This window comes from Heterocephalus glaber, unplaced genomic scaffold (genome assembly GCF_053883595.1).
Source record: "Heterocephalus glaber isolate CG9 unplaced genomic scaffold, H.glaber_assembly_v1.0 deba00001472, whole genome shotgun sequence".
In the NCBI taxonomy this organism is placed as follows: Eukaryota; Metazoa; Chordata; class Mammalia; order Rodentia; family Bathyergidae; genus Heterocephalus; species Heterocephalus glaber.
The window spans coordinates 65,744,262-65,757,573 of record NW_028258315.1 but is presented as its reverse complement, the minus strand read 5'-3'; positions in this window follow the sequence as shown (position 1 = coordinate 65,757,573).

The following is a 13,312-nucleotide window of genomic DNA, read 5'->3' as shown; positions in this document are numbered from 1 at the left end:
TCTTTGGGGAAGATACCCAGCAGGGAAATATGGGACAAATGGGACCTCTAGTCCTAGTTCTTTGAGGTATCTCCATCACCAGTCCTGTTCAATATAGTTTTGGAAACATTAGCCACAGCAATTAGATAATTGAAAGAAATAAAAGAAATAAAGATAGGAAATGAATAAGTCAAATTTTTATTACTTGCAGACAACATGATACTCTATATAGAAGACCCCAAGAACTCCACCAAAAGTCTTCTAGACTTAATATGCTCAGTTTTTAACACGTGTTCCCTTTGTAAGCTTTATACCACAACAATACAGCTAAGGTGAAGCTTTATCTTCATGTCTAAGTGATTCTGTATCTATGCAGATCATAAGTGAAATTTTGCACAGAATTTGAAAAGCAGAAATGAAGCAGTCACCATTGTCTTTATGCTCTGAAGGCCAGTGTGAAGCATGAGAGAGTATGGCACTTCATTCACATCCTCACTGGCAGCTCCTCCAAGTTCTGCTGAGTCTCTTCCTTTAGGTTCTCTACACACATGTTATTTGGTAAGAGTATCACCTCCTCCTACCTGTCTGTCATTGCACAGAGTTTGCAGATGGGAGAAACAGACATTGATCCTGCTTTGCCTTTGCTCTAAATCCTGCTGTGTCTTATCTAGCTGCCAGCCTGCTTAACCAAGGCTACATTTAGCCCAAGAAAGATGAAGAGGTGAAGGGACTACAATCCAGAGTAGAATCCTCCACCAGTTTCTACAACTACAGAGTCATATATATTATATATATATGAGTCACGTTATATATATGACTCTGTAGTTGTAGAAACTGGTGTGAGTAACTTATTCTACCAGTATTCTGCAAGACTAGCAAACATTTATAATAAATTTTAACTTGATAAATAAGCAATATCTTGCCATCCTCCACTCCAAGATTGTGGGTGATGATTTCCCAACAGTAACAGGTTATGGAAGAGATCTTATCTGCAGAGGAGGAGAAAAGAGGCAGAGATATCCCTCACTTCAAATGAGATTAGGTAGATGTTTAAAATGTGGGAAAAAGTGCAAAATTTTGTAGAAAAGCACCACCCAAGTAAGGCTATAGTAGTATGAGCAATGAATCTGTTCAATGAAATGCAATGTCACATTTTGATAAAATCCTCAAAAGGAGAAAAAAACAAGTGTCATTGGATAGGTTCTTTGTTAAAGTAGACAAAAAGAAAAAGATTCCATTGAGCCAATAGATAGTAGTGATTCTGTTAGTGATAGTGAAAGTCATCCTACACAAAACCCTCTTCTTTCATCTCCTTCATGCCAGCCACGAGGGTTCTCAAAATTAAGCACAAGTAAATTTATTTTTCTTTATATTTTGTATTTTCTTTATTATTTTGTGTTATATTACAGTATTATAATCATTTTATATTAATATTTTGGGGTTGTGGGACAAATCATCTGAATTTCCATTATTTTTTATGGGGAAATTCACTTTGATAAGTGCTTTGGATTACAAGCATGTTTCTGGAACAAATTATGCTCACAAACCAAGGTTTTGCTATATATCTTTTATGCATATTCACAAATTACTAATATTTTGCCAAATTTCCTTAACTGTTTTATTCTTATTGTTTATCCATTTGAGGCTAAGTTATGAACAAGATGTGCTTCATTCATAAGTATTTCGGTGTTTTTCCTAAAAACAAGGACATTCATTTATATAGCCAATGCGCTAAGATCAAGAAATTTAACATTTAATTCTCTTACCTAATCATCAGATCCCATTCAAATTTTACCCCAATAATGGCTTTATAGCAATTTGTCTTTTAGACTTAGTGTTCTTAAAGCCTGATGTCACTCTAGTTTTTTAATTCCATCTTAAATTTTTTTACTCTCTGGAAGGATTTAGGATTTTCTTTTTCCCCTTAAAAGTGAAAGGTTTCATCAGATTCTGAGAAGATTAAATTTATACTCCTTCCTATCAGCTAGGAAATTATAGTCTACAAACTTGTGGCTCTCTTAGGCTAGATACAAGTTTTACTTTTATTTTATATATTATTTTGTCTCCTACCCTTACTCTATTCTGAAACTTTGTCTCTCACAATACATGAAAGGTGTCCTCTGTGTGCTATCCACTGCTGGTGAAAAGAAAAGCTAATTTGTAGCCAAATGTGTCTCTGACTAAGCATCTGGCTGAGCTGATCATTCACCAACTGGGACACAATATTTGGAAGGTGCAAGGGAGAACCCCACCTCTCCAGGGGGCCAGGCTCTTAGACCAGAGACAATGCACCCCTGGACAGACAGAAGAGAAGTCATTCAAATTTCCATGCAAAAAACAGGCCATTTTGAAACCCGAAGAATTTCAAACTTTGACTAGGACTCTACCCACTAAAAATACACCACTTATATTTATTCATATTAAGCACAGAGAGCCTGGACATCAGGAACTTCTCCCCATGACTGGCCCTGCCACTGTTCATGCTAAAAATCTATTATGTTTGCAGGCATTGGCTGTCAAATCTCTGAAAGTAAATTTATACAATAAACTTGGAGCTTTTGTGGGTTTGAGGACAAACAGCATCTTTTCCTTACAATACTTCCCCTAGATCACCTGTTACTTGCTACAGGAAAACTACAAATGATCTCCAATAGTGATTTTCTTCCATGCTATCCTTCACTCCCCTCTAGAGGTTTGGGGAGTGCCAGCTTGATTGGCTTTGTGATTCGCCTGGGGTATTGGTAGAGCACACTTCTTGGTGCCTCTGGGTATATCATGGCGATATGGTCTTAGGGGCCCATGTCTGGTTTCTCATCCCTTATCCTCTAGCACTGTTCCCCTGCTCTGCCTCCCAGAACCCATGAACTAAGCAGCTTTGTTCCACCACACTCTTCTGCCATGATGTTTCTGCCTCAGAGCCAGATGATTATGGACTAAATCCCCTCAAAATGTGAGCCAAATTATATCTCCTCCCCTTTAAGTTCTGAGTGTCTAGTATTATGTTCAGCAATGGGAAAACTGACTAGTAGAAAGTGTTAAAGCTGTAGAGGGAGGGAAGGAATAGGATTTCTTCTAGTAAAGATGACAGCAGCAGCAGGCATGTATCTTGGCAGGATCACATATCTAGACCTCATGTCTCAACTTTGTACATCCAGAAATTCTGCTTTGTCCTGCTCACCAGAGTTAATCAGCTGTAGGCTTCAAATAATCAACTTTAGCATCCAAGAAAGAAGATAGGGTAATTTGTTTCCAGTGAAAAGTCAGAGCACAAAGTGAGAGTTCATACTTCGAACATACACACAACTAATTTGAACTCTCCACTCTTCTCTTTGTAAAAGTGGGATCCTGGGAAGCAATTTAACTCTTCTGAATTTTAATGTCCTCATCAAGGTGAAAATGCTTACCTCAGAAGGTCACTGTGGGATAAACTGAGATAGCATATGGTAAGTGCTTGACATACTACTGGTACAGTAGTAACCATTCTATAAGTGATGATGATGCTAAAATTAATATTCCTATTCATAGGTAGACACTTTTCCCTACATAGGCAAGTTCACATGGTGTTATAAAGTATAATAATAATGTTGTATAACACAAAGAAAAGCATAAAGGAAGAGAAATTTTTGGGAGATTCCAATACCTGTTGCTTACAACCCAAGAACAGCATGACTAGAACAACTCTGCTTCAACATAGCCTCCTTGTGGACTCTATTTCTAGACCTGCAGATGCTGTTCAGCTCCCCTGATTATCTCTGTAGATCTGTCAATACTGGCAGGTAGGCTGACATTTAAACAGTCTTTTGTAAAAAGCTCATTGCATCCATGCTCTGCTGGTTTTACTCTTGATTTCTCAGAGCAGCACTATGTCTAGGCTTGTGAACTTCCCCTCCAATCCCTTTCACTATTAACTTACTACTAAGGGGTTATTTTTGTCTACTGCCATGTCTTCATTTTTCTATCTGATCAACATATAATTTCATTAAGAATTTATTGATCCTTATGGAAAATGGTAGATAATAAATCATAGTTGTTTCATAACTCACCCTCCAGTTAAGGAGCCCTTAACCGTAGGTTTGTACCATGAAAGACTGCATAGCTTATGAAGTATGAAAGTGTGCTTGCCTAGTCATAAAGTTGAAAAATCAAGAAATTTTGGGTTTCCCATCTTTTCTTTCTTCTCTGAAATAACTTTAACTCTTATCTGAAATAACCTTGACTCTTCTTAATAAAGATCAGTTATCCGCTCCTTTGGAAGAGTTAATATATGTCCCAAATGCTTAAAAAAAGATAGATTTCTGTTATTCCTTAGATTGTGTAGTTAGAGAAAGAAAAGTTGAGCTTGTGACATGAAAACACTTACAAAAAATTACCTTTCTATAGAAACATGACATAGTAAGAGCTCAGTAAATATAAATTATTATAATTATTAATCATTAAAATGAGTCTTCTGTAAGTATTTTTGTGGGAATTAATATATAACATGTATATACAAAAGAAATAAAATGGACATTTTAAAGTAAATCTTTATAACAGTTTTCAGCAATTCAGATAGAACTCATCCACACTTGTAATACAACCTGTTTGTTCCAAAAGGAATAATCACATAATAACCTGAGTAGTAAACACGAGAAACAACTGTCCTGCCATTGGCTTTTGGAATTTTATTTTTTCAGAACAATGTAAAACTTTATGGAAACAGATGACATTTCTGTTTTCTTTCCTAAAAGAAATAGTAAACATAATTTGAACATTTTGTATACCATAACTGATTTCTCTCTTTTTGCCTTTAAAAACGGCTATATACATAGATGTAAAAATCACACCTATTTCCCACTTATATTTATTTGTCTTGAATTGGACTTCTTCATATGAAAGACTTCTCTTCCTACATTCCTATGAGTGGAAATATAGCATCATGTTTAACTTTGTTTCAACTTTCACATAGGTAATAGAATATCCAAGCCAGAGAACATTCTCACTGTGGGAAGGAAGGAAATGATGGGGAGAAAGGGCACAAAGTTGGAGATCTGCTTCCAGTTCTACCACAAGCAAATGGAGCCCCATTTTACTATGCATAAATGAGATCATACTAAGGTTGCCTTTAATCCATTTTAATGTTCTATGGCTCTGAATCATTTCTTAAAACAAGTTCATCCACAAGTAGAACTTTGCTGCAGTATTGTTTACAAGGAAATGATGACCGTATGTGACAAAAATAACTCCTGACCAATTCTCCAAATATCTTCTTCTTTAGTGCATGTAAGTATTTTGAAAACTTCTGCCTTCAGCTCGGTGTTTCCAATGTTGGGGTCCCTGAGCTGAAAAGCATGACCCCTGCCATCTATGCTGTCTGCACTAGGGGCCTTTTGAGATGGGTCTTATTCATGATGCATCATAACACCAAGAGGGAGCACTGTCCGAGATGCTCATTTTCTGTTTCATGAGTAAGCACATCTCAAGTTAGGAAGGAATCAGTAGTTATTGCACCAGTTCTCTGAAGTTGAGTGTTTGTTTTTTTTAAATGAAAGGAAAAATAGGGTTCCCTGGGGTGCCGTGTTGAAAATCTGTATCATGTTTTGACTCCACTTCAGCTCCCAAATGGTCCCTCACTGAAAGGAGTAGGGTGGGATAAGTGGATATAGCAAGAGCCTATCCTTGTTCTGGATAGCTTCTAGTAAATTAATTACTAAGAAAATACTGACTACATTAAGGAAGTTGCACTATTTTCATGGGCCGCATAATTTATAGGCTAATGATCTCAGTCTCTGGGCCCAATTAGCATAATATTCTATGCTGCTGTTTCAATGACCAAATGAAAAAATCACAACCTATAGACATATGAGTGCTGATTCTCCGCCTGAACATGGCTCAGCAAACCTGCTAACTCACAGGTATTCAGCCTGGGGTGCTTATTCTTACAATTCCCAACAGGATTCTCTACTTTTTCAGATTTTCACATGATCTAACTGTAAGGCTGAAAATGATATATGGTGGTACCTTGGTTCATGAACTTGATTCTTTCCACAATTCTGTTAACAAACTGAGTTGAAGGAGAACCAAATCAAATTAAATGGTTAGGTTCAGTGTTGACATTATGGGGGAATTCTCTTTGGCTCTTGTCCAGTTTTGTTTGTGACTAGAATAGTGAAGAGAATTTTTTTCGTGAACTGAGGTACCACTTATCAAATTTCTCCCAAACTTGATAAAGATAAAAATTCTTTTAATATCCCTTCATGAAAAAAATTGATACTCATTTGATATGGGAGTTATATTCTTACAGAAATAAAAATCTTAAAATCACTAAATATATGTGTAAGAATCCTCAGTCTGATAGAAGAGTAATTTCCTTTTGAATATCCATCCCCAAATAAGCCTAATTTAGGCTTACGACCATGGATAGAAAGAGCTCTCATCAATTTGTTCAAGTAAGTTCACGCTTTAGACCTGATCTCTGTGTCTCAACCAGTATTTTCTGATAGCTGAAAATTGTAGCTGTTCTATATTAAAATTAGTTCAATATTCCAATTCAGATTTTCCTGTCAAATATCAAACTAGCAGACAGTTTTAACCTTATGAGAAAGCTTTAGACTAATGTTTCTCTCCGCTTCTTGCACTAACTGAAACTTGGTTGAACCCAAGGACGCTATTCTCCTACAGTTGTCTTGGGAAGTGGCTGTTTTCTCCAAGACCCCAAGTTCCTTTGTACTAGAAGAATGAGATGATAAGTATCCTTTCATCTCATTGCTATTTCAGAACATTTTTCTCCCTTCACTTCTAAAACCTCAGCTTCTTTGTTATGAGTACCAAAAGCCTATGGCATCTGCTACTTCTGCTTCTTGCAGCCACCTCCTAAATTCTCAGGCATTTTTTCATTTTCTTTCTCTCATGTCTTGTCATTTATTTTGGTTACTTCAAAATCTATGTGGATAATCTGGTCAATGTCATGGTTACACCATTCCTTGCCTTACTTTCAATGACCTTGTCCTCCACCTTATCTCAGATACCCATTGCTTTCCATCTCCAAAATGTCCATGCCAGTTTTCTTATACTCTATACACCTTCTCAGTTATTTATTTTTGGTACCGTGGATCGAACTCAGGACCTCACTCTTGTCAGGCAGGCACTGTGCTGCTGAGCTACATCTCTGGCCGTTTCAGTTACTCTCATTAGAAATGACAAGCCAAGCTTGCTGGCTAGTCAAGTTATAATACAAGAAGACCCTTTAGAAGGCAATGATTAGAGGACTGGAAGAAAAGAAGAATGAAAGATATTAATACAGATCCAAAGTGACTTCAAAATACAAAGCAAAACCACTAGAAGAACAAAACAGGACAGTAGACATTAGCAGAAACAAATTCAAATTCTTCTCTCCTGACAAGCCATCCAGGTCAACAGCTTTCTTATGTGTCAGTCTTGGTCAAGAGTTGACTACCCAGGTACTGGCCACACAAAGGAGGGAATCAACAGAGCAGGTCCTGTGAGACTACTGTGGAGGGTTCTTATCTTTAAGATCCAGTGGGCCAGGGAAAAGGAATAGTAGATGGATAAAAAGTGCCCACATGGGTCTAAGAGGAAACAGAATTATAGCCATGGGAAACCAAAAAGTTTGCCTTGAATATAAGCTTCCTTCAGGGTCATGTGATACACACCAGCTGAGTAAGAGGTTAAGCACCAAAGTCTGAGAATGAGAAAAATAGAAAACTCCCAGAATTAGCAGTACCTATGTATTGTTGTCATTGTTAATATTTGAAGTATTAATTAATATAGTCTCTACAAATATTTTATTATACTCCTATCACTGAAGTGCTTTGCAAGTTTTTGTTATTTTTTATAATTAAAAGTGACCATATTTAATACAGTTCTGTGGCATTTAGTGACACAATATTATCCCATCACATCTTCTATCAAGTTCCAAAATATTTTCTACATGTCAATTAAGCAATCAGTATACTTTATTTACTTTCTTACCCCAGCCCCTGGACACCACAAATATCTTTGTATTTTTCTTTAAAGTTTTACTAGTTCTAGATATTTCATGTAAATGGTATCATGCAATATGTGGCATTCTGTGACTAACTTTATTGGTTCCATAGTTTCCAGGGTTCAACCACATTGTAGCACTTATCAGTATTTCATTCCTTTATATGACTTAATGGTATTCTATTATTTGTATATAAGGGGTAATTTGGGGGTGTTGTTCCCTAGTACCCTATTTCCTTATCTACCGAGGTATAAAACTGCATACACTGAATAAATGGGCAATCCACATAAGACGATCCTGGTATATAAAATTCTGTAAATATTTGTTTTGGTATCATCACCATTGTTATTATTAGAATGATAGTTTTTATTATTACATCACTCATACATCATTTGATTCTAGATCCCTTTCCATAAAGCTTTCAAATCTTAACTAATTTAAGGTTGCCTTATCTCTTTAACCCTCCGTGATGGCTAATTTTATGTGTATATTTGTCTTGGCTATGGTGCCCAGTTGTTTTATCAAACACTGGTTCTGAATGTTGCTGTGAAGGTATTTTAAGATAAACTTTGACTAAGGATTAATATTTAAATCAGTAGACTGTAATTAAGCAGTTAACCCACCATTATGTGAGTGGTATTCTTCTAAAAAATTGAAAGTCTTATGAGCAAAGACTGGTTTGTGGAAAAAGAAGGACTTCTGCCTCAAGACAGCAACATAGAAACTCTGTCTGAGTTTCCTTCCTGATGGCCTACCTTATGGATTTCAGAACTATTCCTTAACACATGCACACACAAACACACACGTGTGCGTGCACACACACGCACACACACACAGAGACAGAGGCAGAGAAAAGAGAGAGGGAGAGAGAAAAAAATAAATTTATCTCCTATTGGGTTGGTTTCTCTGGAGAATCCTTAATATATCTCCCTTTATCAAGAAAATACCCATCCCATACCTTGTAGTCTTTTATCTCCCAACACTGAACAGTCTCCCATCCTAGTCTTAGGAACTTCTCTTTCTCTCCCAACTATCTTTAGATCTATTCATCTACCTAGTTCATACAACAACATTTGAAGTCAACATCATCAAATTATAAATCTGACAGAAAAGTTCAGTAACCTCCTTAGGCTCCTATGATTAGTTATGTCACAGTGCCAGTTTTTAATTCATAACTATGTAGGTGTAAGACCCATACTCCTCCTAATTGCTTTGCATTCATTCATCTATGTAAGGTGTGCAGTGTCTAGAACAATGTCTGATACCTATAGGCTGCTCAATACCTGTGCATTTTGGAACTTATCAAATTGTATCGTTAATTCCTTTGCTGGAAGGTGTCATTAAAAACTTATCTTTATGATTTCTTGAGCTTCTTGAGCTGATGAATGAGTCTGAAAATTATCCTCAGATAATTTCTGTACTTTCCTCTAGGAAATCAAATACTTATGGCTGCTGCACAATCCTCTGATACATTGTCAATTTTAAACAGAATTTTAATACAAGCCTTGGTACTAATGATCTACTGTACTTATTCACTTCCACAGAAACAACCATGCATACATCAAAAACTTCAGAGATTTAAAAATTAATGATAAGACTATTCACCCATGAATTGACTCATCTTAAATTAATGAGTTTAGTTTTTAAATATATCTTCTTTGCCATTATTCTGAAGTAATGAGGCAAAGTTTTCTAGGATTTGCATTTAATGGGAAAATGTTTCTATGTGGTAAATATGTTTCTATGGTAAATTTTACATGTTTGTGGGCATGTATGTAATAAAGATATAATTCATAATTGGCGTTCCATGAAGGGATCCAATTTAAGTCTTAGACCCACTTTAATTAGTGGTTTTCTTTTGCAAATCATTGTTTACAATGGGAAAAATTTTTAAATAAAAATCCTCTTTGGCAAATGAATGTGTGTTTAATGTCTGAGTCAACTAGAGCCTTACCTTCTTTTTTTCAACAAGAATTGCAAAATCATGTTTATGTCTATGATTATTTTAATTGTGCCTTTCTGCCTAGTTGTAAGCTAAGCACTCAAAAGAAGCTCCAAAAGCAGTAACTGTCTAGAGAACAATGCAACAATAGGAATTAGTAGATATTATATGCCTGGTGTAAGTCCTCAATTATAATAAATACCTCTGTGTTCCAGAAACAAAGTTCTATGACTACATACAAGTATATGGTCCACTTTCTCAGTGACTGTGCAATCTAGATAGGGAGTTAGATAATGTTTCTAAAAGGTAAGGAACAAACAAGGCATAAAATATGTAATATAAATGATACAGAAAAAATATGTCAAATATAGGGTCACTCTTACCATTAACATTCATGGGAGATAACACTAATCAAACATATTTCCTGTCTTAGTTTGGGCTACTATCACAAAAGTACCATATACTTAGTGGCATAAACAGCAAATATTTATTTCTCATAGTTCTGGAATCTATGAAGTCCAAGATTAAAGTTCCAATGAGTGTAGTATCTGGTGAGGACCACTTCTTGGTTTATAAATACTTCTTCTCACTGTGTCCTCACATGGCCCAAAGAGAGACCAGCTCTTTCCTGTCTATCTCCCCTCATTAGGGCATTAATCCCATTCAGGAAGGGTGCACCCTCATAATCTAATTACCTCCCATAATCCTAACCACATTGAGGAGAAGGCCTTGACATTTGAATTTTAGAGGAACACAATCATTACATAGCCCTTGCCTTTCCCAATGAGCCTAGATAAAGCCTCATTTTAATATCCTCTTGACATAATATACTTTGTAGACACTACCAATCAGTCAGAGTAAGCATATACAGTGACATCTATTTGCCAGTTTTACCTATAATGCTGTAGGAGTTCAAAAGATGATGAAGTCATATAAGATCAGAAAAGTTAGAAAAGTCTTATTAAGGATATTGGAGCATGAGCACAAAACACTAACGAGATGTAGCTTAGCAGAAAGGAGAGCTTAAAGCATTCAGGTGAGGGAATGATGTGAGGAAAAGACATGGCCATGAGAATTACCTCAGTAAGTTTTGGATGGTGAAGAGAACTCATAAATGAGAAGAAAGTTTACCAGCTCACTGCCACTCAACAATTGTTTTCCTGTATCTAGAATGTAGATTCATGCTGGACATGGTAATGCATGCCTGTACTTTCAGCATTCAGGAGGCTGAGGCAGAAGTTCTCAGCCAGCCTGGGCTACATGATGAATTCAAGGCTATCCTGAACTACATAATAAGATCCTGAATGTAGTAGATACAATAATTTCTTAATTTTCTGTCCTATTCTTTTCCCTTCCATAAAGGATCTTAAACCCCACTTTGTAAAAAATCAGGAAGACATATCCAGAAGAAAAACTAACTTTAAAAACTTTTATAGGCAACGTCCTCAGAAACCTACAAACAGCAAAATATATATACCAGACTAAATCATTTACTCAAAATATATTGTCCATAAAATAACTCAATAGTTAGATCCTCTAATCTGCAAGAGTGCATGTTTAGTGATGTTACACAGGAATTACTATAGTGCCTTGATTTAGTCCCAAAAAGTATCAGTTTTCAACTCAGAACCTGATCAGGATCCTTTTTCCTGAAAAAAGCAGAACAAAATATTGGAACTGCAGCACACTGATGCAGGCTCCAGAAGACAGAAGAAGCTCTCAAAGCAAAGAAACATTTCCCTGACAGTAAAGATTTAGCACTATTTTTTTCCAAACATTCAAGATAAACTTCAAATGAGTATATAAGGAAAGACTGAGAATCAGCTTTCTGAGATGAAAACTCAGCTCTCTTTGAATGCCCACAAAAGACAAAATTGGTGTGGGACAAGAGTAGCAAATTATGCTCAGCAGAACACAGACAATGGGAAGAAAGGAAGATCAGACTGAACAACAAGAGAAAACATGCCCTTCAGGAAAATCTATCTAGTCAAGGGCTCAAACCACAGTTTAAATGAAAAGGGAATTTGAAATTAATACATGAGCCCCATTACAGTTTACTTATTGTCATTGCATTACTCATGTTTAATTTAAATTTTTTGGAAAAAAAATCTTATATTTGTTATTCTTTAACTGAGTTCTTTTATTCTAAAAATAATATTCTTAATGCCTCCCAAAATCTATTAAATACTCTTTCCTACACTGTTATGGGTAGCCACTGGAATAAAACACACCTTGACCAGCTATTAAACTCAAGATCCTGCACTCAGAGTGAACTAAATTGGTAAGGTACCTATCTTAGGTCAATGTCCCCAGATGCAGAGCCTGAGACAAGAATCAGTTATGTATAATTCCCAGGAAACCACTCTCAAAAGAAACCTGTGAGGAGGGAGAATACAAGGAGGCTGATAAAGATGTGGTCTCTGATATAGTTTGGCTTTTCTCTGATCTATTAAGAGGCTCTGGAACATAATCCACACTCTAGAGGTATCCTTTCTTAAAGAAAGGGACCTTATACTCTCATAGCTCAGCAAACCAGGGAGCTTTTCTCAGCCCAGCGTAATTTTCCTGAAAATATGGCTTGCTATTAAACACAAAAAGCTCGTATTCAAAGAAACTAGGAAAATGGATGCAATAGCTCAACATTAGTGGGGATGAGGGTAAGTACAGTGTCTACTACATAGTCCTTTTGCATAATGTTGTCTTACTATGACTTCATTTTTCTCCAGCAAAACTTTTCAGGCACCAATACTATACAAATATTAATCCAGCATCTCCAGACCCTTCAGTGCTCCTTGGGAATATCTCTTCTATGTGGAACTAGCCTCCAAAACTCCATTTATGGAATGCAGTTAAAGAAGAAAAAAACAGAAGAAGAAGAAGAAGAAGAAGAAGAAGAAGAAGAAGAAGAAGAAGAAGAAGAAGAAGAAGAAGAAGAAGAAGAAGAAGAAGAAGAAGAAGAAGAAGAAGAAGAAAAAGAAGAAGAAGAAGAAGAAGAAGGAGGAGGAGGAGGAGAAAAAGAAGGAGGAGGAGGAGGAGGAACAGCAGCAATATGTCAGTATAAATGATTGCTATAGTACCAACTTTTGATACTGTATTTTAGGGGATCACATACAACTTGTCATTGGGCCGGTGATTTAGCTCAGTGGTTCCATTGCTTGCCTTGCAAGCCCAAGGACTGGAGTTCAATCCCTGGTACCAAAAAAAAAAAAAAAAAATGAAAAAAACCATACAACTTGTCATTGATTGCTGAGATTCAGGGAAAAGGAACCCCAACAAATGGAATGGGACAAAGATATTGGCAATTCCAAAATGAGACAACTGTTTCAGAAATATCAATCTGCTGGAATCAAACATATCCAATTGCATTCCCCAGTCTGGAGTTTACAGATACTCTCAGACCAATGGTCTTC